We start from the raw sequence: 25,111 nt of genomic DNA on the forward strand, positions 1-25,111 counted from the left end.
AGAATATGCAGGCCTCCATTTGTGCTCTTCCATTGGAATCCAAAACAATGAGGGGTGGGACTATTTATCTCCACAACAATCAGTTTTTTCACTTACACAAGTAGCACGCTATTTATTTATTTACTTACTTATTTGCTTATTTAAGTTTTTAATTTTAATTCCAGTGTAGCTAACATACAGTATTATATTAGTTTCAAGTGTACAATATAGTGATTCAGTAATTCCATATATCAGGTGGTGCTCATCACAAGTGCCCTCCTTAATCCCCGTCACCTATTTCATCCATCTCCCCCATTAGCGTGTTCTCTATAGTTAAGAGTCTGTTTCTTAGTTTATCTCTCTCTCTTTTTTTCCTTTATGTGTTTCTTAGATTCCACATAAGAGTGAAATCATATGGTATTTGTTTTTCTCTGACTGATTTATTTTCCTTAGTATGCTAACACCATCCATGTTGTTGCAAATGGCAAGATTTCTTTCTTTTTCATGGCTTAATAATACATATAATATATATTATATAATATATAATATAATAATAAAATATAATATAATAAACATAATATAATATATAATAATATAATATATAATTAATATAATAAGTAATATAATAAATATAACATATATATAATATATAATGTATACACACACACACACACACACACCCCACATCCTCTTTATCCATTCATCTATCGATGGACACTTGAGCTGCTTCCCTAATTTGGTTATTGTAGATGATGCTGCAATAAACATAGGGGTTAATGTATCCTTTTGGAATAGTGTTTTAGTATTTGGGGAATAAATACCTAGTAGTGCAATTACTGGATCCTAGGGCAGTTTTATTTTTGACTTTTTGAGGAACCTCCATACTGTTTTCCACAGTGGCTAGACCAGCTTGCATTTCCACAAACAATGCATGGGAGTTCCTTTTTCTCATCATTAACACTTCTTGTTTCCTGTGTTTTCTATTTCAGCCATTCTGACAGGGAGGGGTGATATCTCACTGTAGTTTTGATCTGCCTTTCCCTGATGATGAGTGATGCTGAGCATTTTTTTCATGTGTCTATTGGCAATCTGTATCCCACACAACAAAATTTTAAAAAACAGATATTTTCATCACCCCATTTATGTCTGAGTAAATGAAGGCAAAAACAGATTATGTCTTTTTTATATTCTTACACAACTGAGAATTGGTGCAGCTATGATTCACAGTCACCTGACTCCATATCCTATGGTCTTATATTTCCCAAGTGAATGAATTATGGTGACTGTTTTCCAGAGTGAGGACAGAGCCTCAAGTCAAAAACACCGAAATCAAATCTGACAGGAATCAGAAACTGAAAAAGGATAGAGTTAAAGCTATGGAAATCAGCATTTAAGGGGAGAAGTAAAAATACAGAAAGAAAAAGAGATGGACAGATCTACAATAAAATGGAATAATAGGTGAAAATATTTCCTTCTCCTGTGAAACATTTTTTAACCCAATTAAAAACATAAAAATAGTGGAAAGGTCTTTTTTTTCCTGAATCTTTCTAGGCTCTCCCCACCCCAACCCCCACTGTCTCCACATTTCTTAATCTGCCAACATAAATCATTGTGCAAAGCAAATCATTAGGGTTGCCAGGTGTTCAATTTTGAATCAGACAGTCTGGTATTTGAATTTTCTGCCGAGGAAACAAATAGAGAAAATACCAGTGATTTTTAATTAAGTTTTGTTATTATCATGTAAAGATGGGCTTGCAGAGAACATTTTCACTAGCTCTCCAGGCTGCACTTTACTTTGGGCCTGCTTTCCACCTAGATATTAGCCCATCTAGGCCATGCTGTCTCCAAACTGAGTGCTAAACCAAGCTGATGAGCTTGGCTCTGAACTCATATTGGCACCTTCCATTTATTGGCCAGGGCCAATGCAACTGTGCTAGATCATTCTGTTTTACTGATATCTCCAAAGCACTGCAGCCACTGGCAGAGTTCCCTGGGTACTTTTTATAAAAAAAAAATAATAATAATAAAATAAATACACAAATAAATACTCAGAAGGACATAGAAATAGAGGCAAATGAGCCACTGATTGAGAGTCATATGAATGACTATGACTATGTCCATAAGTCTAATCATGGCCATTGAACAGATGAAGGCAGGAAAAAAATTGTTATTCCATCCTTTACAAATAAATTACTTTCTTAAGTAAAATTCTATCTGGGTCCCAATTACATCTGGCTCTGATAACATAGTACTAAATTGGCATGGGAATCTATTATAAGAGAAGAGCTAGAAATCCTTACATTTTGAGGAAATGGTATATACACTATTCGTGAACTAGTGAAAAGCAAAACAGATTGGATGGATATTAGTAAGGAAAGAATCTTGTCTCCTTAAATAACTTTGTTTTTCTTAAATAACAGTAAATGTTTGTTTTTAGCCACCGATGTCCAAAGGACTTTAATATACAAACTGCATTCAGAAGAAAAAGACGTAGGACGTTTGTTTTCCAGAGCACCAATTAAAGTCTGCCCTGGAAGATTTTCAGGAAATAGTAGTCTACCCCAGTAAAACTTTGGAGTTACAAATCTTTTGCCTACTAGGTAATAGTAAGCACTTAAATTGTGCACTTTTAATCCTGACTTGGCTCTTGTGAGAATTCCATTATAGAGGAACATATACATGTGTAAAAATATCACAATAGATGGCTGCACCAAAGAATTTATTATCCTTATTATCAAAGTTTTCTCTTCTCTGCTTCTTACCAATGAATTACTTTATTCACTGTCTCTGAGTGGGTTAGAGAAGAGGTAGGTTTCAATCCTCTTCAGGGTGGCATTTGACAATATCTGGGCAGTTTTGGTTAGGAGGTGCTACTGGCATGGAGTGGCTAGAGACCACAGATGCTTCTAAACATCATACAATGAACAGAAGAACCCCCTAGACTAAAGAATTATTTGGCCCAAAATGTCCATAGTATGTTGGTTGAAAAACCCTGCTCTATAGATCTCTGGAACAGAGAATTCAACAATTTTGGGTTACTTGAATTATCAGAAATGACAATACAAATCTATTGATAATATAGATCATATAGGTCACCTGAGGGTTGGTGAGGGCATAGGTAAATAAGAGTTTGCTCTCTGCCCTTTTGGCCCATGCTTCAGGATCTGGACAAGGCCATTTGATGAGGCCACCAGAGCTGCCTCTTTTGAAGCAAAGAGGTGGACACCTATATTATCCTGATAGATAATATAGGCACATTGTACTGGTTTATTCAACACAGTGTTTATTAAGAGCCTACTATGTGCCAGACCCTGCCCAGAGCACTGAGAGTGGTGATAGAAAGCCATATATTCTGCCTTCATGATGTTTACAGTCCAGCTAACCACATGGGAGGGACCCATGCCTTTCATTTCAGGAAGCAATCCGTCTCTGATATGGGTTTACATTTAAATATCCCATAGATCACAAATTGGTACCCAGGAGCAAAATCTAGTTTGCAAGTGTTCAATACATTACATAAAATATCTCACACTTTATTATAAAACAGGCTTTGTGTTAGATGATTTCAGCCAATTGCAGGCTAGTGTATGTGTTCTGAGCACGTTTAAGGTAAGCTAGGCTAAGCTATGACACTTGGTAGGTTGAGTGTATTAAATGCATTTTCCTCTTCTGATATTTTCAACCTATGATAGGTTTATCTGGACATAACCCCATCGTAAGTCAAGGGAGATCTTTATTGCAAAATGATCACGACAATAAGTCTAGTTAATCATCCATCACCATACACAGTTACAGAATTCTTTTTCCTATGATGAGAACTTTTAAGATTTACTCTCTTAGCAAGTAAAAGTTATCTTAACATAGCTCCAGAAATGGAGGGTATACACATATATCCTCCACATATATATGAATATACCTTTTGAAATATCAACCATCCGGAGAAGATTAACTTTTAACATTATGATATAAACATAATTAGTCCTTTCCCAAATACAAATAACATACATATATACACACACATGTAAACACACTATATATGTGTGTGTATATGTGTGTTTACATGTGTGTGTATATGTGTATGTATATACATACACATATACACACACACATATATATATACCCTCCCACACACATATACATATTACATATGAAATCTCTCTGAGTCTCACTTCCTCATCAGTTAATTAAGGATAATGGTCACCTCAGAGTTTACACCCATAACCAACATTTCTCTCTCCCATAGGCAAAAAAGTTTAAGCTGCTATTTAATAAAAATTACAAAATTTGATCTCAAATTCTCCAACTGGGAATAATATGGAGGATTTTTCAATGTGAAAATAATATTCCCATTCTGAAAAAATATTTTTCACTTCATGTCATCAGATTTATCTTGAAAGCACCAAATGTGTAGTAAACAAAAAAGCCTAACATTAAGGAAGTGACACTCTTGAAAAATTAGGATGTTGTGTTTTCACTCATTCAGGATGAATGCTTATCATTTAGCTAATGGTGAGAAATCTTCTCTAGATGAAGAACACAATTCAAATCTGGATGGTATCCTTCATTAGGGGAAATAAGAACTCCCTACAAATTCCGTTTAGGAGGAAGTTAGTACTTTAGACATGGGACTTGTCTCCCTTAAGGGAAAAGCAATTGCTTGATCTGTGGTTATAGTTTCTCAAGAAAATACCTACACCCTAAATCTGTTAAAACCGGTTCAATATTCTGTTGCCATTCTCATGTCAAATAATGGAAAAAAAAATTTCTGTGTTAGCTATAATCTATAGAAATGCAGAATTTGAGTATAAAATCATGAAGTTAACTTTATATCTTTCATTTGTTTAGGACACAAAACCTCAGTTTTTGAGCACTGAAAATTTGTTTTAAAGTATACTATAAATATAAAATGCAATGCAGACTACAATCGAAAATTTTTCATATACATTTTAAATGTTTTCACCTATGATGTTTAGTATATTTACCACTGCTTGACAAACCTACAAATCATTCCTAAGTTCATCATCTACTCAAACTAATTAAATGCATGGGTTTATAGGCAGTGCTCAGAATACACTATAGTTTCCTTCTTCTTGTATCCCTTCCTCTTCTTATTTCTTCTTTACCTCTTCCTCTTAATTCCTTCTCCTTCTTGTTAAGATTCATGGCTTTAAAGCCTCTCAATTGTTTTTTTCATCTGAATGGTGGGTATAAAGTAGTAAACTCGAAGAGAAATTTTATGTATTAAATAATTAATAATAATACTTTTTATTTTTTAATTTTTTAAAAGATTTTATTTATTTGAGAGAGAGAGAGAGAGAGCACTAGAGAGAGCAGAGAGCACAAGTAGAGAGGAGGGGGAGAGGGGCAGAAGGACAGAAAGAAGCAGAATCCCCACTGAGTACAGAGCCCTACATGAACACAGGGCTCTATCCCAGGACCCTGGCTGTGATCATGACCTGAGCTGAAGGCAGATGTTTAACCGAGCCACCCAGGTGCCCCAATAACACTTTTGAAAATATCTAGAGTATGATGGACCCTCAATAAATCTCTTTTGCTACTAAACACAATTCTTCATAGTTCCTGTTCTTTGGACCCAAACAATGTAGTGTAGGAGAGGCAAATTCATTGTATTTCATCAACAATTAAAGCCCCCACCTTTGAGAGCCTCTGAGGTACCAAACATAGTACAAGGCAGTTTACATGCTTCTTTAATCTTTGTGACAATTCTACGATGTGCTGATAGTAATGAGTAACACTGATCTAAAACTAGTGTAGGTTAAACCAGTTCATCCTCACAATAGTCCTCAAAAGGGGAGTACAACTGTTCCCATTTGACTAGCAAAGAAAATGTGGTCCAGGGAGGTTAGCCCAGGTGCTCCTGTAAAGTTGTGAGAAGTGATCATTCACTTGTTCCTTCAAGTGATGAGCAAGGGGACTGCTAGCCTGTCCCATGCTGCTTTTATGTAAGTAGGGAAAGACAACCTCTTTAGGCAGACACATCCTTAAGCCAGGAGTCATAGCTAGATTACCTCCCCTAACTTCCCTTCATGGAAGGGGGAGGGGGTTTGTGAATGATGGCCCTGAGCGCCCACTTAGTACTCAAAAGTATTTGAATGAATTAATATGTCCAATTAGCAGTTCAGAGGATCTCTTGAGATTCCAGCAAAAAGAATATCTTTACCTACCTTCTTAATACTCTGTGACACTTTCAGTAATTCAGAGTATAGGTGACAGCACTGGAAACCAACCCTAGCATGAAGTCAGTACACATCCTCCAGGGGCCTGATAGAAGTGACCAGTTAATTGCTGCTTTCTTGTTATTGTAGAGAACCAAGTTGTCTTGTACTTATCTTTTTAAGAAGATATCACCAGCGTCTGCAGAAATGCTCTGAAATTGTTCTGTGGATGTCTGATTTAGAGATTAAGTGCGGATGAGACTGTCACATGAAATACACGATTGTAAAGACATATTCATAAACTGTATAGTACATTCTCCTTCAAATAGTCTTTCTAAAGTAAAATTCCATAAAATAAGGCCTGACTTTAATGATACAAGATAATAGTCTACCACCATTAAAAACATCAAAAAAAATATATATATATATTGGGAACAATGAAAAGGAAGCCTGGAAATGGAGCTTTTCTGCTGTTAGATCCTAAATACTTCAGATTGTGAATTGATATTTAACATGGAGTTGTATACATTAGTAGGGACCCTGCAATTATAGGTTGATTAGTTAAAATGTTTGTCATGTTTATGCAACACAGAGATAAAAACCAACATTGTATACAGCAACATATGCTTGATAATGGCCTCATAATTACTAAGGCTGCCCATATTCAAGATAATTCTTTAGTGATAAATAAATTAGACACTACAAAAACATTATTGGAATAATTTAGCACGGATCGTGTAATGCAATTGTTATTCCTGATAACTTTGCTTGGTTGCATATATAGCTGCAAATTTGTAAGCTTTTTCTATTTTTTTTCTTTAATTAATGGGCTTTATTTTTTTACAGCAGTTTTGGTAATGCAAAACTGTACAGCCTCTTTTGGAAGCCACTTTAGCAGTTTCTTCCAAAGTGGCTGTGCAATTCTGCATTCCCATTAGCAATGAATGAAAATTTCTGTTGTTCCAGCATTTGGTATTGTCAGAATTTTGGATTTTAGCCATTTAATAGTTATATAGTGGTATCCTGTTTTTTTTTTTTTAATATTTTATTTATTCATGAGAGACAGAGATTAGAGAGAGAGAGAGAGAGGCAGAGACACAAGCAGAGGGAGAAGCAGGTTCCATGCAGGGAGCCCTATGTGGGACTGGATCCCAGGTCTCCAGAATCACTCCCTGGACCGAAGGTGGTGCTAAACCACTGAGCCACCCGGGCTGCCCCCTCCCCCCTGTTGTTTTAATTTGCAATTCTTTTTTTTTTTTTTTCAATTTGCAATTCCTTAATTACACATGATGTTGAACACTTTTCATATGATTCTTTTCCATCTGTATATCTTCTTTGGTGAAGTGTCTGATCAGATCTTTGCTCACTTTTTAATTGGGTTGTTGTTTCTTATGGTTATAAGACTTCTTTGTATATTTTTGATAGCAGTGAATCTGTCCTAGGTGCCTATAGTCTACTGGAGACATAAAGTTAGGAATGTGATAAACTGTAAATAGGCACAGAATTGTGTACACTCTCAATACCATGATAGAGATAGTAAAGCCTACAACTCAATAAAGTCTAGAAAAGTCCAGTGCCTAGGCCATTTTATTTGTGAGAGGAAGTACTGATATAATGATATTTTATCCCTAGGTATTTGGTCAGACTATAATTCTAAATCTGCCCTTGTAATAGTTTTGGGACAATGTGACTGAATTCTGAACAAAGGAATGTGGGTGAGAGGGACATGTATTGGACCTGGACTTGAAAATCTTCCCCCAAATCCTCTACTCAATCTCACCCTCTCTCTCCACATGGTTGAAGACAAATGATTCCAAGACAGAGCTACATGGTGGAAGGAACCAGTCCCCAAGTCACCACTTGGAGTATGGCTGCCCCAGGAGAGCTTCCCAACCCACAAAGAGCTGTAAAGTGAGTGAGAAATAAACTTTTTTACTTTATGGAGCCACTGAGATTTTGGACAAGTTTGTTATCACAGCCAGCAATAATTAACTTGACAGAGATTCAGCTGCATGAGAAATGAGGCAATATCTTAACTGCCAGGCTTCTAAGCTAAGTGACTAAAATGTAAAGACACAAGATAAAAATGGTGAGTTTCCTCTTGACTTTGGTTTTCCTTAAGACATGGGATGCAGGAAACACATATGATCATACTCTGGAGGAATTTTCAAAATGCACATGAATTTTTCAGGTAGATCTTAAAGAAGATTTACACTGGGACATGGCATCCAAATCTCCTCTCAGAGCCTCAAACTATTTATCTATATGTACTTCTTTGCCTTAGATACCCTAAGATGAACATTTTGATAAGTCCTTCCTCAAGATGACCTCTCAGTGAGGAGTTGAGGATTTAAAAGAACACAGTAGTGAATCTCTTCCCCAGATTCCATAAACTGTAATACCCATATGAGATTCTAAAGCAAGGGTCAGCAAACCATAGCCTATGGGTCAAATTCAGTGTGCTGTATGTTTATGGATGGCTCATGAATTAAGAATGGTTTTTATCAATGAACATATGCAATTAGATTATCAATGAACCTAGTTTACTAATAAGGGACAGTAACTTTAAACTACAATTAAACAAAATATCCCAAAATAATGTCCACCCTTCTTATTAGAAAATGACCTTTCTTATTTTATATTTTTAAAAATTGTATTCAATTATTATTGTATTTTGATTTTCATCAATAAAAATTTTGTAGAGATTTGTTTTTTCTATTGCTATATAAGCATCTATACAATGTCCTCCAGTTTGCCTCCTGACCCATAAAGCCTAAAATATTTATTCTCTGGCCCTTCCCAGAAAATGTCTGCTGATTCTGTTCTGGAACACTGAAATGTCTAGAACATTCAAATTAAATTTTTTTTAAGTCTCTGAAAAAGACTTCTTCTGTCTCTCTCTTTTTTTTTTTTTTTTTCCTTTACTAAATTTCCCTCTAAGTGTATCTCTATGTTCTTGAAGACAGAGTATGATCTGGGCTACTGAGGACCAAAAAGGTTTAAAGAAGTTTACCCTTAGGCTTTAGTAAAGGAAAGCTGACTACTGATCAAGAGAGGGAATCTTGGGGCACCTGAATGGCTCAGTTGGTTAAGCATCCAACTCTTGATTTTGACTCAAGTCATGATTTCATGGTTTCATGGTTGTGATATCAAGCCCTGCACTGGGCTTTGTACCTGGCTTGGGCATGGAGACTGCTTAAGATTCTCTCTCTTTCTCTCTCTCTCTCTCCCCCCCTCTGCCCCTCCTCCCACCAAAGGGAGAGAGGGAAGGAGAGAGAGAGAGAGAGAATCTTGACGGAGAGGCATAAATGGTACCGTTTGAACTTTGCTAGACTTTGGTAACTCTGGAAATCCTCATCTATTTTTTTTCTGTCTTTCTCTCTTTGCTTCCCATGTTGGTCAGCTGTGGTATAGTAGAAAAGGGCTTTGAAGTCAGACCAATCCCCTTTTTAACTATTGAAAATTGCTTATCCTTTTAGCATTTCAAGGTTTTTAACTATCTTGTTTTTTTGTTTTGTTTTATTCTGTAAACAGGGGTTGTTTCAATGACTAAATGATATGCTTCTTATAATCCATAATAGAAGCTCATAATTTCATGTCGTTGTAATACCTTAGATCCTAGCAGGAATTAAATGTTTCCTGCCTCCCTTCCTTTCTTCCTTCCCTGTTCCTTTTTTCTATCCATCTATCCATCCAACCATGAGAGTATGCATATGTGTGCATGCATGTGCACACACACATGTGGTACATGTTTGTGTGTATCTATCTGATCAGAGGCAGAAAGGAAAAGAACTGCAGTAATAGTCCCAAGATGCTTCCTGACTTGGAGGAGAGCCAATGCAGTGGGGGATGGATTTTGGCAGCTCAGAAAAGGTAAGGGAAGTTAGCCATTTGAAGCCCAAGCCACTTGCAGTAAGCAAGGACTCAGAAAGTAATCTGCAACGAGATGTGATAGTCCCTTCAATCACCGCCTTCTACCCTTTCCTTCTATCAGTCCTAATGCTACAGGACTCAGTCATGCCAAAGCTTGGGGACTTCATGGCAACTAGACTGAGAGAAAAAAGGCCTAACAGAACAAGAGCTCAGGAAATGTGCATTCCATGAACATTTGTTTATATGTTCAGTGCACCTGTCCTGACAACAGTTAGTATCATCGTTCAGGCTGGCATCAAGAGTTCCAATTCTCAGGACTCTTAATAACCTGTGCTTTTACTTTCATCATTTTTTTCAAGATTGCTACTATACTCTATATATGTCCCTCAGAAAGTATTAGAAAGAGAAACATTTTTCTTAAGACACAGGAAGTGAATTGCCCTCGTTCTCTAGAAACAAGAGAGTGTGACCTTAAACTCTTGTAAGCATAAAAAACGACTTTATCTCTAAGGTTTCTTTAGAAAGATCCGTACCTTGAACTAGGCAGAGAACTCAATGTACTTAGAGTGGAAAAATGAAAAGGCTGAATCAGGATTTGTTTCTGCCAAATAGAATATGGTTCCAAGAGCTCCCATTTTCCAAGCCTTGTGCTTAGAAGTCCTTTATATCTGGTTGATGATCTTGGCTCCCTTCCACTCAGTATCAGCCTATTCAAGGACACCCAAGAAGAGAGCTATATGCTAAAATAGCCATCCTGCTGCTAATGCACACATTTTCATATAACCATTTTATTTTACTTGCTGCTGTACTTCTAACAAGAAGTTTATCAATAGAACAGAACTGGTTTAATGAGGGCTGACCTATTTTACCAACATCAGTTCTTGGATCTTTGTTTTAAAAACTTGAGGATACCTAGAACTAAACAATTATGTCATGCCACCTTTGGCAATCATAACCCACCCTACTTTCTTCCAAACACTGAGGATTAGATTTGTCATTAAATACATTAGCTTTCACCATTAAAGCGCATGGAACATAGGCAAGGAAATCACATTTTACATTATTAATAACTGGGAAAAATTGTCTAATGTGTGCTCTGTCAAAAAAATTGTTAAAAATTGAGCATAGAGAAAGATAATTAACAACTAGATTTTTGAGATAACAACAAATCTTGGTCAGTTGTAAGCATTCACTTTAGGAGTGTAATATACTAACTTATAAAAGTATAATTTGAAGTTTCAGTTTGATAAATTTCTTTAACATTTATGGAATGTTGTGACTCCTCAGTAATGAACTCATAACTAAATTTTTGTTTTCAGGGATGCCTGGGTTGCTCCGTGGTTGGCGTTTGCCTGCGGCTCGGGGCATAATCATGGAGTCCCAGGATCGAGTCGTGCATCGGGCTCCCTGCATGGAGCCTGCTTCTCCCTCTACCTCTCTGCATTTCTCCCTCTTTCTGTGTCTCTCATGAATAAATAAATAAAATCTTTCAAAAGAAAATTTGTTTTCAGTTCCTCTGAAGCAGCCAAACATTGAGTGAAACAAAAATAAATAATAGATACTAAAATTTCAAAAAGAATATAAAAGAAGTCTGCATAATTAAACATTCATATAATAGATTTATAATTTGTAGCATTTGTATTTCTGAAATTATTATAGCTTAAAACTGCACAAAGACTTTTGGGACATCTTTATTCATTCTAAAAAGATTCAAGGAGCACCTCAAAATACCATATGGTACTATATAATGGGACTTAAAAATAGGAGTTGGTGTTTTTCTTGAAGAGAAAAAATTACACACAATTATTACAATAGAGCACAATGAATATTGGATTTGTGTAAAACTAAATGTACTCAAAGTTGTTTATGGACTTTATAAACTTCATATATTTTGTCAAATACATTAAATGTATCAGAAGATACATTATATCTTCTGATAGATCCAGGCTTTAGGGTTGCTAAATCTATAACAGATTGTATACCAGGTACCAAGATAGCTTAGATTTTGGTTGAACATTATTGCAATCATTTACATAAAATGATCCTTCAGGAACAATATGGAATGTATGCATAATTGTCGCACATATACTTAACAGTCGCACACAATTGTTTAATTGCAGGCTTGCCTGTTTAGAGTTTAATTATTATTTTAATGAAGCAGTAAAAAAGAAGCATGCAAACCACAGATTTAATACAAAGCCACAAAAAAAAAAAAAATACAAAGCCACTGCCACAATTTTAAGGGTATCCTTTCAATCTGTTATTAACTTTGAGCCCTGGTGATCATTTGCTCTGGCTTCAGGTATTAAAAGCATCTCCAACATATAGTGCACATGATGTTTGTTTTTAATTGCTCCGTATAGTAGATTTCACATGGGGAATATATTGGCAAATATTTTATAGACTATAAAAAAATCTTGATAGTTGGATAAATGCTATTGTGCTGCAATTTCCTTCTTATGCTTATAAAAGCAGAGCTTTAAAGGTAATACTTTGATTTCCTGAGAATTCCTGCAGTACTCTACATTTGAAATGGGAGGGAAATGACACTTATGATAATATTTTCATTTTAATTTTAATTTTAATTTATGCTGTTATAAAGGTAACTACTATAAACTTTCATCAGAAGATGCTTCACATCAGACAATGGGAAGGTGGGGAGTAGGAACTAGATGATACTTTATTTGCAAGCAGCATTTAAAAGTATTTGATGTTCACAAGAAAACTGTGAGATTAGGTTATGCCTGCAAAATATCAAAACAACTGGGCAATCTGTTGAGTAGCCAAACTGCACAGTGAAGGTTGTGTGGCTTCAGAAGAGAGGAGTATGGCCAAGCCCTTCAATTTTGCTTGGTTTCTGAGCCACACTGCAGAGGAATGAGTGATTTTGCATCACCTTCTTAAGTCATGTTGCAGATTATTACCATCCATCCCTCTGCTCAGAATGATCGGCTCTTCATTTCAATCACTCAGTTTTACCATGAGGAAAAAACACAAACTGTTTACGTGTGGTGTTCTAAGTTGAGTTCTCTTGAAAGCAGACTAGCACGCAGGGACATTATCAGGAAGGGCTCTTGGGATCCAAGTCTGCAGAAAGAGAGGGGCTGAAGCTGGACCTGGCAAGAAGAACATCAAGAGAAGTCTCAGGAGCTCCAGAAATGGGTTGACCTGTCAGAGCTACCCTGCGTTGAGGTCTAAAGCTCAGGTATTTATACTCCTACCTCAATAAGTCATTAGATGTGGGCTATCCTGGGAAGATGCTAGGACTTTTGAGAAAGATGTTCTCTTTGGCTGAGGCAGTTCAAAAAGGAGACTAACAGCTACAAATTATCTGTCAGCCTAATCCCAGCAGCAGGGAGAGTGAGTCCTTTCTTCCTAAAGGGGGGTGTGAGTTGCTCATCACAGTATGAATCACACCCAACACTCAAGGTTAGACTGGTCTCAAACTGCACTTTTATTTTTTAGTACTATTTTTTAGTTTGTTTACATCTCTTTTCTTTTTAAAAAATTTTAATTCCAGCACAGTTAACATACAATGCTATATTAGTTTCAGGCATGCAATATAACAATTCAACAACTCGATACATCACTCAGTGCTCATCATGATAAGTGTACTCTTAATCCCCTTCCCCTATTTCACCTATCTCTCCACTCTGATAACCATCTGTGTGTATATACACACACACACACATACACACAACATCTTCTTTATCCATTCATCTCTGCATGGACACTTGGGCTGGCTTCCATACTTTAGCTATTGTAAATAGTGCTACAATAAATATAAGGATGCAGATATCCTATCCAATTAATTAGCATTTCCTTATTCTTTGGGTAACTATCCAGTAGTGCAGTTACTGGGCCATATGGTAGTTCAATTGTTAATTTTCTGACGAACTTCCATACTGTTTTCAACAGTGGTTGCACCAATTTACATTCCCACCAACTGCACATGAGAGTTTCTTTTATTATAAATCCTCACCAACACTCGTTTCTTATATTTTTTATTTTAGCCATTCTGACATGTATGAGGTGATATCTCAGTGTAGTTTTGATTTGCATTTTCCTGTTGACGAATAACGTTGAACATTTTTTCATGTGTCTGTTGGCCATCTGTATGTCTTCTTTGGAAAAATGTCTGTCTGTTCATGTCTTCTCTCCATCCCAACTGCTCTTCTGTTTTATCTCTTTTCTTCTCCATGGATTCTCCTAACTAGAATTGTGCCAATTCTCTCCAAACACATCTGCATAAATGGAGGCTATGAGGACAGAAGGACAACTTTGCAGCTAGAGTGACCTGAGATCCAATTCCTGCTCTGATCCTTTCTGACTGATGGGTTCAGAACAATTCAGTCCATCCTTCTCTAGCTTGGATTCCTAACCTGCAAAATGTGAATTGTAGTACTGACACTGTTGTTAGATTATTGGAAAGACTAAGATAATACCTATAAAGGTTGTAAAAGTTAGGTCTCTTTTGCTTGCAAGTGACAAAAAACCAATTGGAAAAGGTTTAAACCAAAAGGAATTACATGACTAAAAGGTCCAAGAGTAAAATCTATTCATTTACAGCTGGATTCAAAGCTCAAACAATAGGCCTCCATCTCTCTCCAACCCTCAGTTCTTGCCTCTCACCACATGTGTTGACTCTTGTCATGTTCCATGCACTAGTTAGTCTGACAGACTAGATCACTAGTCTCAATTTTTTCACTCCTGCCTACAATAAAATAATCTATCCAATAAAATACCTTGCCATGGTTTTGTGGTTTTTGAAGTGTACTTTCTGCTCCCTTGACTTTGTGGCTTGCTCTGGCTATGAATGTTACTGGACATGAGAGTAGCAGAGGCTAGTGCCAGCATGACAAGCCTTGCCTCAGGAGTGTGTCATTCATCTGCCTGCCATGTAGTAGCTTCTTGTCCAAGGCAGGTGAGACACATGATGAGCAGATGTGAACCTAACCTAGAATCCTGAGTTCGGAGTCCAATCCAACTAGCCCAACTAAGTCACAGCCAATCTGTTGCCCATGATTGAGAAATAAATGCCCGTTGTTCTAATACACTGAATTTGGGGACAATGTATTATGATGCAGTATTATTGCAGCCATGATATATTGACAGAGATGCCAATAACTTTAAGCCTCCATATACTCTAGGATTTGAATCTAGCAACAAAGAGAGCACCAACTCCCAAAACTAGTTCTGCAGAATGAACCTCAGGGGCTATTGTTGACCAAACATAAGTCTGTGCCTATCTCCAACACAGTCACAGATATCAGAAGGGAAAGCGATTTTTTCACTAGTCAGGCCTGGGTGACTATATTGCCAGTAGGAAAAGGGGCCTTACTCTGAGACTAAGGTTAATGTTAATGGACATCGAGAAGCCAGAAAAGGAATGCATGCCCACCAAATGTCAATATAAATACCTCTCTCTTTTTTGCTCAAACTCTCCAGCCTACCTAGAGTGCCATGTGTGCTCCTCCTAGGCCCAAGTATACGGCAGGCACGTAAGCTGTGGCCGCTGGGCCTTGCAGGCAACAGACTCACAAGGGGTCATGGCCAAGGTGCAGAGCAGACCCATCCAGGAGCTTCATTCGAAGTGCAATTTTTAGGCTGCTGAGGCTGGGATGGCTGAGCTCCCAAGGCAGCTCTAAGGTAGAACAATGATCAGCTGCAGCAGCTGTGCAGACAACTGGAGCCCGGGAATGGGCTAGGGGGAGCTGAGGCAAGGCAGGTGGTGGCTTTTATCTTTTCCACGCCTGGCAGGGCCCATTAGTGACTGGCTCAATATGACAGAGCGAACTCTGCTTTCCTATTCAGATGGGAAAAGAAAACTCAACGGGGTAAAGCGACTGCAGCACCAGCTGTATGAAATTAAAAAGGTTTGCTCTTTCCTACCAGATCCAAATGCTATTTGAACTGCTAAGGTATTCATAGAGACTCTGGGGTTTCCCAAGCACCTTATTATTTTCATGCTTGCCCCCCCCCCCCAATTACGGCAGGGGTGTTTTCTTCATCTAAGGCAATTTGCTTGAATGAGCTGTTTACTGTAGCCTGGGGTCTGGATGTTCATTTACTCACAGACACTCTTTAAACAAACAGCCATGAGTTTGGACTCCTGTTCTTCAGTTTAGAGAAAGAGTCTAAATGACTTGACACAGGACTTCTGTGGTCTTACCTTTTTATTATTATTGTTGCCATCATTGTTGCCAAACTTTCACTGTTCTTGATGGTTTGCCATGGTTGGCATTTTCCTCGTTTATTTCCCATCTCCCAATAAAAAATTAATGACAAAATATTTTGAAATTCTATCAAGTCATTGTGAATCTGTGGGTTCATATGGGTACCAAATAAGAAAAAATCCAACTCGGAATGACTCTAATAATAAGAGGAATTTACTATTCACATAACTGGAATATATAGAGGTAGAATGGGCTGAGGATAAAATGACGGAAAGGCTCTACTTCTTTCCATCTCTTCTCTCTGCCTTATACTTTATGTTTCATGCTGTTATCGGTCCCCTTTGGCTCATAATATGCCTTCCAACAGTATAAAGGCTCTGTGCTTCTTCATTCATAACCAGAGGTAGAGACCAGAGTCTGACAAGGTCACAAAAAGTCCTGAGCTTCCCTTGTTAAAACCACATGACCAACACTAGACCAAACACTATACCCAAGGGAATGGGAAGTAATAATATGCTTAAACACATTATGGCTTCCCCTGCAGCTGAGGATGATCCATTCACACAGACCACATGGATGACAGTGGCAGAGATGGATTTCTGCAGGAAATTCCAGGAGATGTTACTACAGAGAAAGCTTCTTCCATGAAGGACTAAGTCCTAAGAGAATTGATGGCTTAAATGCTGATTTCAGTAAATACCAGTGTCTGTGCCCTCCTCAAAGTTTACAGCCACACCTTTCCAAAGTGCTCTGATGAGACCAGGGCCAGGAAAATATAGCAAGAAGAATGTGGGGAAACATAGAGCCCTGTGTTCATTGACCTCACAGGTGTGAGCATATATACACATTGATTAGATGATAGAAGAAAAGTTTACCTGTTGATATGGAAAATATACTATGGCTCTAAAAATATCAATTAAAAAGTCACAGTTGATATTTAATAAAGGATATTCTCTCTCTCTCTCTCTCTCTCTCTCTCTCTCTCTCTCTCCCTCCTTCCCTCCCTTTCCCTCAACTTTTACTCATTCTTCTATACTGAGACAAAAGGATCTGCCCTCCCTCCCTCTTGCTTCCTCCCTCCCTCTCACTCCTTCCCTTCCTCCATCCTTCTACCTTTCCTCTTCCCACCACATAGGAAATCTATTGCAAGATATCACAAATGGCAAAACCACTGACCCCAAATGACACTCTGTCTCAGATCAGAAAGTGGTGTCAACTCAAAGATGGCAGAGGAGTCAGGAGGTCTGTGGACAAGCCACATTCATTGCTCTGTCAACCCTCATGAGAGAGTACAAGTGAAAGGGCCTGACTTGAACATTAATCCATTTTGAATCTGTCTGCCACACAAGGAAGCAGTTGTCACTAGCATCCAACAGCATTGCTTTTTTTCTATCTTTATACGTGGCTGTGATGGTCCACAGCACAGTTGAGGATAAAACTCCAAAATATAAGTAAATTGAAGCCAGGTTCACTCAGTGACTTTGGAGGAAACCAATAGGAGAAACAAACCCATAAGAGAAACAAACCTAAAAATAGGTATTTCAACTTACTGTGCAATTAGGTATGAACTTTTTTGGGATTTCCTGATACACGCAAAACATTTTCAGACACAGCAACAAAGTCACGGATGCCTATTTAAAACAACAACAACAACAACAACACTGTAGGGGCACCTGGGTAGCTCAGCTGGTTGAGAGTCTGACTCTTAATCTTAGCTCAGGTCTTGATCGCAGTGTCATCATGAGTTTGGGCCCCATGTTGGCCTCCATGCTGGGCATGGAGCCTACTTCAAAAAAAAAAAAAAAATCAAACTTAGGCTAATTTGCTTCCTAGCTTATTTATTACTATTATTTCTTTTTAAAAAAGATTCTATCTATCTATCTATCTATCTATCTATCTATCTATCTATCATCTATCTATTTATGTGAAAGAGAGAGAGACTGTGTGTGAGCGGGGAGAGGGGAAGAGGGAGAAAGAATCTTGAGCAGACCCCCTACTGAGCAGGAAACCTGATGTAGGGCTAGATCTCACAACTCTGAGATATTGACATGAGCAGAAACCAAGAGTCAGACACTTAACTCACTGTGGCGACCCAGGCTTCCTATTACTAGTATTTCTATTTTTGCTTTCCTTGTGTTATTAAGCCAAAAATATTTTAAAAATCAAAATAGAAATATAGATCAGTAAATTAATGGATATTCTGGATATTTCAGGGACTAATAGGAACAAATGTTATTTTAAGAAATACTCAAAGCATAAATAGAAGGAATGTTGTGTCCCCAAATCTTATGTATACATGAGTAGAATGAATGCTAATCATTATTTAAGTTATTTGTTGTCATCTGGCTGCATTTACCTATAATCATAAAATTAAATGACCTGCCTTGTATATTTGTTTTAGGCATGACTATTAGGTTTGTGATAACTTGGGACTATATTTCATTGTTCAAGTAAAGTATAATGAGAAATTATTTAGGTGCTTTCTCCCACTGTGTGCTTCTGCTACAGGGGAAGAGATGAAGGTGGCTGAGCAAACATTTAAAGGAAGGTCTTGGGATCCCTGGGTGGCACAGTGGTTTGGCGCCTGTCTTTGGCCCAGGGCACGATCCTGGAGACCCGGGATCGAATCCCACATCGGGCTCCCGGTGCATGGAGCCTGCTTCTCCCTCTGCCTATGTCTCTGCCTCTCTCTCTTTCTCTCTCTGTGACTATCATAAATAAATAAAATAAATAATAAAAAAAATTTATAAAGGAAGGTCTTAGAGTAAATGTGTAACTATCTAAATGGTGGTATGGTGCTCCTACACTTTCTGGCTGGTTTTGACTCTCTAAATAAGATTCTACTTAAAGTAAGGAAGATGAGTAATGCTATTTATTTAGTCTTACAAGTCTTACAAAGCTCACATTTCAAAAACATTTTTTTCTTCTTTTTACTTTTGCCCTTACCATTTCTGGCTATCATTATGACATGCTTCTCAATGGTGTGGTGGATTTCTGCACAGGAACATGTTGTTTTTGGATTTATAAATGTTTGAACTCTCCAATCCTAGAGTAAAAGCATCATGTGAGCCAGTTTTATAAAGTTGAGGTTAAAACAACAAAGGAAACATAATCTTGCCAATAACACGAGGGCTAGACACTTTATATATTGGGGAAAGAAGAGAGAATAATACCACTTGCTTCTAAATCAAAATTCTGTTGGAAGTCAGAAGATAAATTTTCAGGAAACACCATAACTAAGCTGAAACAATTATGCAGTGTAAAAAAAAATAGGGGGAGTGGGACGAGATCTCTGTGGCTCAAAGAGTGGAAAAATTATTAAGAAAAAAAAGGTGGGTGGGGGTTTAGTTTATCTTCCATCACAAGATATTTAAATTTCTTAAAATCAGGAAAAAATATTGGCTTGATTATAATAAAAACCCAAGAGGGATATTTAGTGTCATGCTACACTTTTGCTAGAAAGGACAAAAAATTCTCTCCTTAGAAATTCGGGGTAATAATAATTCCTGCTTTCAGACCTCTCTCATCTGAATCCAGAATGGCAAGTGTGAGAAGACACACACCTGGGGTGATGATGGTTTTCCTTCTCCCTCCCTCATTAGTGTGAAAAGTTGATCAGAGGGGCCAGAAGACACCTGAGGAACCATTAGAATCCCATAGCAATCTTTAGGAAGGTTTTATGAATCTTCTGTAATGTTATGATGACAGATTTTGCCAAGAATCCTATATGTTTCAGGCTTCTTCAGGGAAGGATCAAATTAAGGGGCATATTTTTAAACTTGCTGTCTTGATGGAGTGTCTGGAGACCCAAGATCAGCCTGACCTAGGCTGTCCCCTGTGGCACCCATAATGAATGGGCCAGGATACAGGGAAGCTCGGTACCACTGCTGGCTTTTTCCTGAGACAAGGTGCCTTCTCTTATGCTGGAGCTGTACAACCTACATTTGCAGCAAGAGACCCAATGCCTCCTATGTAATCACTGTTCCATCACAGACTAGCCTGCTCAACCCCATGGGTTCTCCTGTTTGCATGAGTAGAGACAGCCACATTACGACTGCACTTTCTGGCAGTCAGATTTTTAAGCTTTCCAACACCTCCACCAAACAGAATAGGAGAAAAGAAGGGGAAAAAAATCCATCCAACCATGACATAAGATGCTTAAATACTTTTAAAGAGAGTGGGCTAAGATACAGTTATCTTAGTAAGATGGTAATGAGACTAGTTCATTAAATTAAAAAGTACTAAATAAACCAGCTCCAGTCATGCTATTCCACCCACTGAAGTACCTTTTACTAACTTTGAATCCTTCTGGTTTGTGTGGACTCACCCATTTTATAAAAAGAGAATCGGTCCTTCTTTTTAAACACCAAAGAACCACTAGCATTTACTTATTTCTGCCTAATAAGATAGTTGTCTGCATATCTGTCTTTATCACCAGAGAAACTCCAAGTTTATAATATTGTTTCCAAAGTCCTAACTCCCAAAATCACAAAATGTGACCTAAATTGGAGACAGGGGCTGTCAAATGTGGTTAAAATCAGGTCTCTGGGGTTCATTCTAATCCAATATGGTTGGTGTCCTTATAAAAAAGGACAAATGGAAACAGAGATACAGACCCACACATAGGGAACATGCCATGCGAAAATGGGGTACCACTACAGAATGCCAGCAAACCACCAGAGGCTAGGAAGAGGCAAGGGAGGATTCCCCTACGTGTTTCAGAAGGAACATGGCTCTGCTGACACCTGGTTCTGGACTTCTGGCTTCCAGAACTGTGAGACAAAATCCAGTTGTTCTAAGCCATGAAGTTTGTGTAACTTTGTTATAACAGCCCCAGGAAATGGATGTACACTCCTGAGATGTTCTCCCTTCATAGAAAGGAAAAATTAAATAATTTAATAGCAATTTACAGTAATTAAAATACTTCACTAGGTTCCCCTCTCCTTCAACACTTACCAAATGGATTTTAGTTCCATCAGACCTGTTCACTTTAGTGGCTGGGGAAAGTCTTCAATCCTTAACATTCTGATTGCTTTCAAACAATCTAGTGACAACTGCTATCTTTATCTGGGCTTTACCATTTTTTCATGCTATTTATCACCAACATGAAATTTGTTTTCTCTACCCTACTAGACCAGAAGCCCTATGAGGACAGGGAGATTATTTTCTGTTTTGCCACAGTGTCTGGCACATGACAGTCTAGTAAATGCTCATTGTGTGGTAAACCAATATCTATGCGAGGTACAGTGATAGGATTCACTTCAGGTCAAGAAGGAAGCAGGGCAGAGGAACTCTGTTCTGCAGCGGGGTTAGCTGATTGCTGCCCTGAAATACTTACCCACATTCCCCTTTATCATAACTCAAATCCCACAGTTCTTTCCTCTTTGGATTAAAGGGAACAAGTGGGAGATGTGCTAGTCTGGGCATCAAGTGACTGATTTTAAAACACAGCTTTTCTAACTTGCCCAAGTTAAGAAAAACCTCGTTTACAAAAACTTATTAGTTAATGACACTGTCAAAAGGAAGTGAAAGAACAACACAATGGCAGGGCAAATAATGAGTTTTAGCTAAGAGAGTTGAGGTTTTTATCATTTAGAGGCATTAGTCACAGCCTCGTAAAGTTTCAATTTTAACTCATCTGAAAAATGGGAGAAAATAAAGCATTACAACTTCTCTTATTCTACAAAAGTGTGACAAGAATTTTGCTGGTTAATGGACAAAGTTAAAGTGGAGATCAAAAAGCAATTCATGCTATATTTCTTTCATGCTATATATATTTCGTGGCTTCTAAGATATACTTTAAAAAGAACACTGTCACATTATTTTAAATTTCTATGAAACTCTAAGGAGTCTTAAAATCAGTGGGTGAAATATGTTAGAAAACAAACATTTTATTTCAACTAAATACAGAATAGCACCTTAATTTGCGAATCTTTTCACAGAGACAAACTATTCACTGTACATGAATCTGATAGGCAGCTTGACACTCCTGTGCTTTTAGTGAATTTCCTGTACTGTGGAGGCAGACAGCAAAAACCCTCAGTTTCTAGACTTCCATGGAGCTAGGATTCTGAATGCAAATTGGGTTTCTCCCATTGGATTTGCCTGTACGTGTTTTGGGAAGGAGAATGGAGGAAGGGAGCTCTTTGGCTGTTTTTGACAGGCAAGACTCCTTTCAGATTTACAGAGGTTCCGTGAAGTATCACTCCGAGAAGAGCTGCTTGCTTTGGGAGCATGGAAAGGCAGTTGCGGTGGTCACGGAGGCAGAAGCCTCCAGATTCTCTACTGTCTTGAGCATGTGGAGGAGGTGGCAGCTCCCCGGTAAGCCGGTTCCCACATAATTGTTCAGGGTCATTCCTGGAGGCTCAGGAGAGAGGCCCATCTCCCTGCTCCCTTTTGCTATGTCATAAGCACCTTATTGCCTAACATGCTCTTTCACTTAAAATAGCTGAAATATCACTATCTGAAAGAAGTCTTTTTTGATATGAGATTTCAACAAAAATTGCATAGTTTATTTGCTATTATGTGAGTCTCCACAACACACCTTCCTGAATATTTTTCACACTAAATATTTCAACCCTCCTTTGTTTTTCTGTCTGTTCACCGTGACTAATATTTGACTTTGACTTTGACTAATATTTCTATTAGTATGAGAACCCATTCATTTTCCTCAAACTAGAACCCTTTTTAACCGTTCATTCATATTCTTTTTTTATGATTTTATTTATTTATTCATGGGAGACACACAGAGAGAGGCAGAGACACAGGCAGAGGGAGAAGCAGACTCCCTGTGGGGACCCTGAGGTGAGACTAGATCCTGGGACCCCGGGATCATGCCTTGCGCCGAAGGCAGACACTCAACCACTGAGCCACCCAAGGGTCCCTGTTCACTCATATTCTGAGAGTTCAGTAGCCAATATTTCCATGTCCCATTTCTCTTTATTCATCATCCTACTTCTTCATTTTCATTCATATTCTCACACATCTGCATGGTTGATCCAGCATTTTCTCCCTTACATCTTGGAGCTCCATCCCTGCCAGAGTTAGGGTCTCATTTTGGGTTCTGAGTCTAAGACCTTTAGCCTCTTCGCAGCTCCTGCTCCCCAACTGCCCAATTCATCTTCACACTCACATATCAAATGGATTACTCGTAACTTCATGTGGAAGATGCTTTCTGTCCCGTATATAACAATTAGAGGATCTCATTTAAGTGATATCCCTCACTAATTAGTGAAATAAGACAAGGGATAAATTCAGGACTGAGTGGAAGTTCAGATGAAATGTTTCCCCTGGATGTCAGAGAGCAGGTATGCATACCTATAAGAAAAAAAATAGATGATAGATAGATGATAGATGATATAGATGATAGATAGATAGATAGATAGATAGATAGATAGATAGATAGATAGATAGATGATAGATAGATAGATGATAGATAGATAATAGATAGATCGATAGATAGATAGATAGATAGATAGATAGATAGATAGATAGATAGATAGATGATAGATAGATAGATTATGTTTCCAGTTCTGTTTGCCACTGAATCTTGACTAATGTAGCAGTGTCTACTAGCTGAAATTCCAAGTTGTCCTTCTTGCACTAACCTCACTTATGATGTACTATTATTTCTAGACTCTAAAGTTGAACCAGAGTATAATGTATGACAAGGCAATCTGAGTAAAAATTTTCCTAGTTTCTTATAATTTCCCCTAATCTTCTAAAAGGGTCTTATCCATATTTACTTTGACAACATTTTTTGAAAGCAACTGGCTTTCATCAAAGTTTTGCAGCATCTTACATCTTAGATTTATTTTCATAGAGACAACAACTCTCTTTGTTTGCCTAACACTAAACCAATTGGGATAAACAGGTTTGAGGGAAAACTGACTCTTAATAATTGAACATTGCAGTTTATAGGAGCAAAGCACTCAGCCTTTCTAAAGAGTAGCCAGCCAGTGCAAGATCAACATGCCATGAACATAGCAAAAACATTTTACAGAGATAATAGAAGGCATGTTTATTCTGTTGACTCTGTTAGGTGATGATAATTTCCCAAACTTTTCCTGAACCAATCTTACAGTTCTTTTGTTTTATTTGTGTGTCTTTCTTAAAGATTGAAAATATTTTTTTATAAAACACCTAGTACAGCACCCAGAATAACCATAGGCACTGAATGAATATAACTATTATGTTTATGGAAATAATGAATTTAGGCTAGAGATGATATATAAGGTCTCTGTATTGCAAAAGATTGTAGTAATTGTATGAGGCCAAATTATTTATTCTAATCAAGCTCTTTGAGTCAAATATTATTCAGGGAATCTGTATCAACAGATTACACAATTATCAACCAAAACACTGTAGCTCAAATTGGTTGAACAAGGAACTAGCCAGTTATCAAAACAGCCCTTACGGAATAGAAGTTTGATTGATAGGGTGGCTGGACTGAGCAGAGCACAAATTGTGGGGATGTCTGGGGGCTAGGATGGTTCCATAATACAAGAGCTACCATAGGTGGGGCTAAATTCTAGCCAAAGCTGGGAAAGTACTTAAAGATAGACGAACCAGGGGCTAAAGGAGACAGACTTCCACTATCGCATCAAAGCCAGATGTAAGGCATGTGAGTGTCACTTTCACATTAACTAAAATTCACTCTTAGAGAATTAAAATGTATGGTATGCACCAGAGCTCTCCAACAACAAGAATATTCAATTAAGTAGAACATACCATTCCTTTGCCATGTGAGATAAGGTGGAGTTTGCTGTTCTTACACTCACAAACTCCCACTTGAGCAAGTCTGTACACAAGACATTTGGAAGTTCCCATGAAACAAACAGACGCCTTGGGCTTCTGCAGGTGAATTTAATCATTACCATATTATTACAATGATGAAAGACATGCTGG

At 37.8% G+C, this 25,111-nt stretch overlaps 1 protein-coding gene and 1 long non-coding RNA gene across 9 annotated transcripts in view; both read right to left on the reverse strand.

Moving 5' to 3' along the window:
• Positions 1 to 25,111, reverse strand: part of MACROD2 (mono-ADP ribosylhydrolase 2) — a 2,007,046-nt gene that overhangs the window by 1,035,434 nt on the left and 946,501 nt on the right. The gene's annotated exons all lie outside the window — the stretch shown is intronic.
• Positions 1 to 25,111, reverse strand: part of LOC102151160 — a 59,097-nt gene that overhangs the window by 3,989 nt on the left and 29,997 nt on the right. Inside the window, exons 4-6 of one of the 5 annotated variants that reach the window (XR_005377549.1) lie at positions 19,151 to 19,250; positions 17,755 to 17,835; positions 6,165 to 6,388 (exon numbers count right to left, since the gene is read on the reverse strand). This is a non-coding gene — a long non-coding RNA (uncharacterized LOC102151160). Of the gene's footprint in view, positions 1 to 6,164; positions 6,389 to 12,675; positions 13,145 to 14,079; positions 14,288 to 16,255; positions 16,622 to 17,754; positions 17,836 to 19,150; positions 19,251 to 25,111 lie in introns of those variants that run through there. The other 4 variants (XR_005377548.1, XR_005377547.1, XR_005377550.1 and 1 more) reach the window with 4 other exon arrangements.

Source organism: Canis lupus, chromosome 24 (genome assembly GCF_011100685.1).
Source record: "Canis lupus familiaris isolate Mischka breed German Shepherd chromosome 24, alternate assembly UU_Cfam_GSD_1.0, whole genome shotgun sequence".
NCBI lineage: Eukaryota > Metazoa > Chordata > Mammalia > Carnivora > Canidae > Canis > Canis lupus.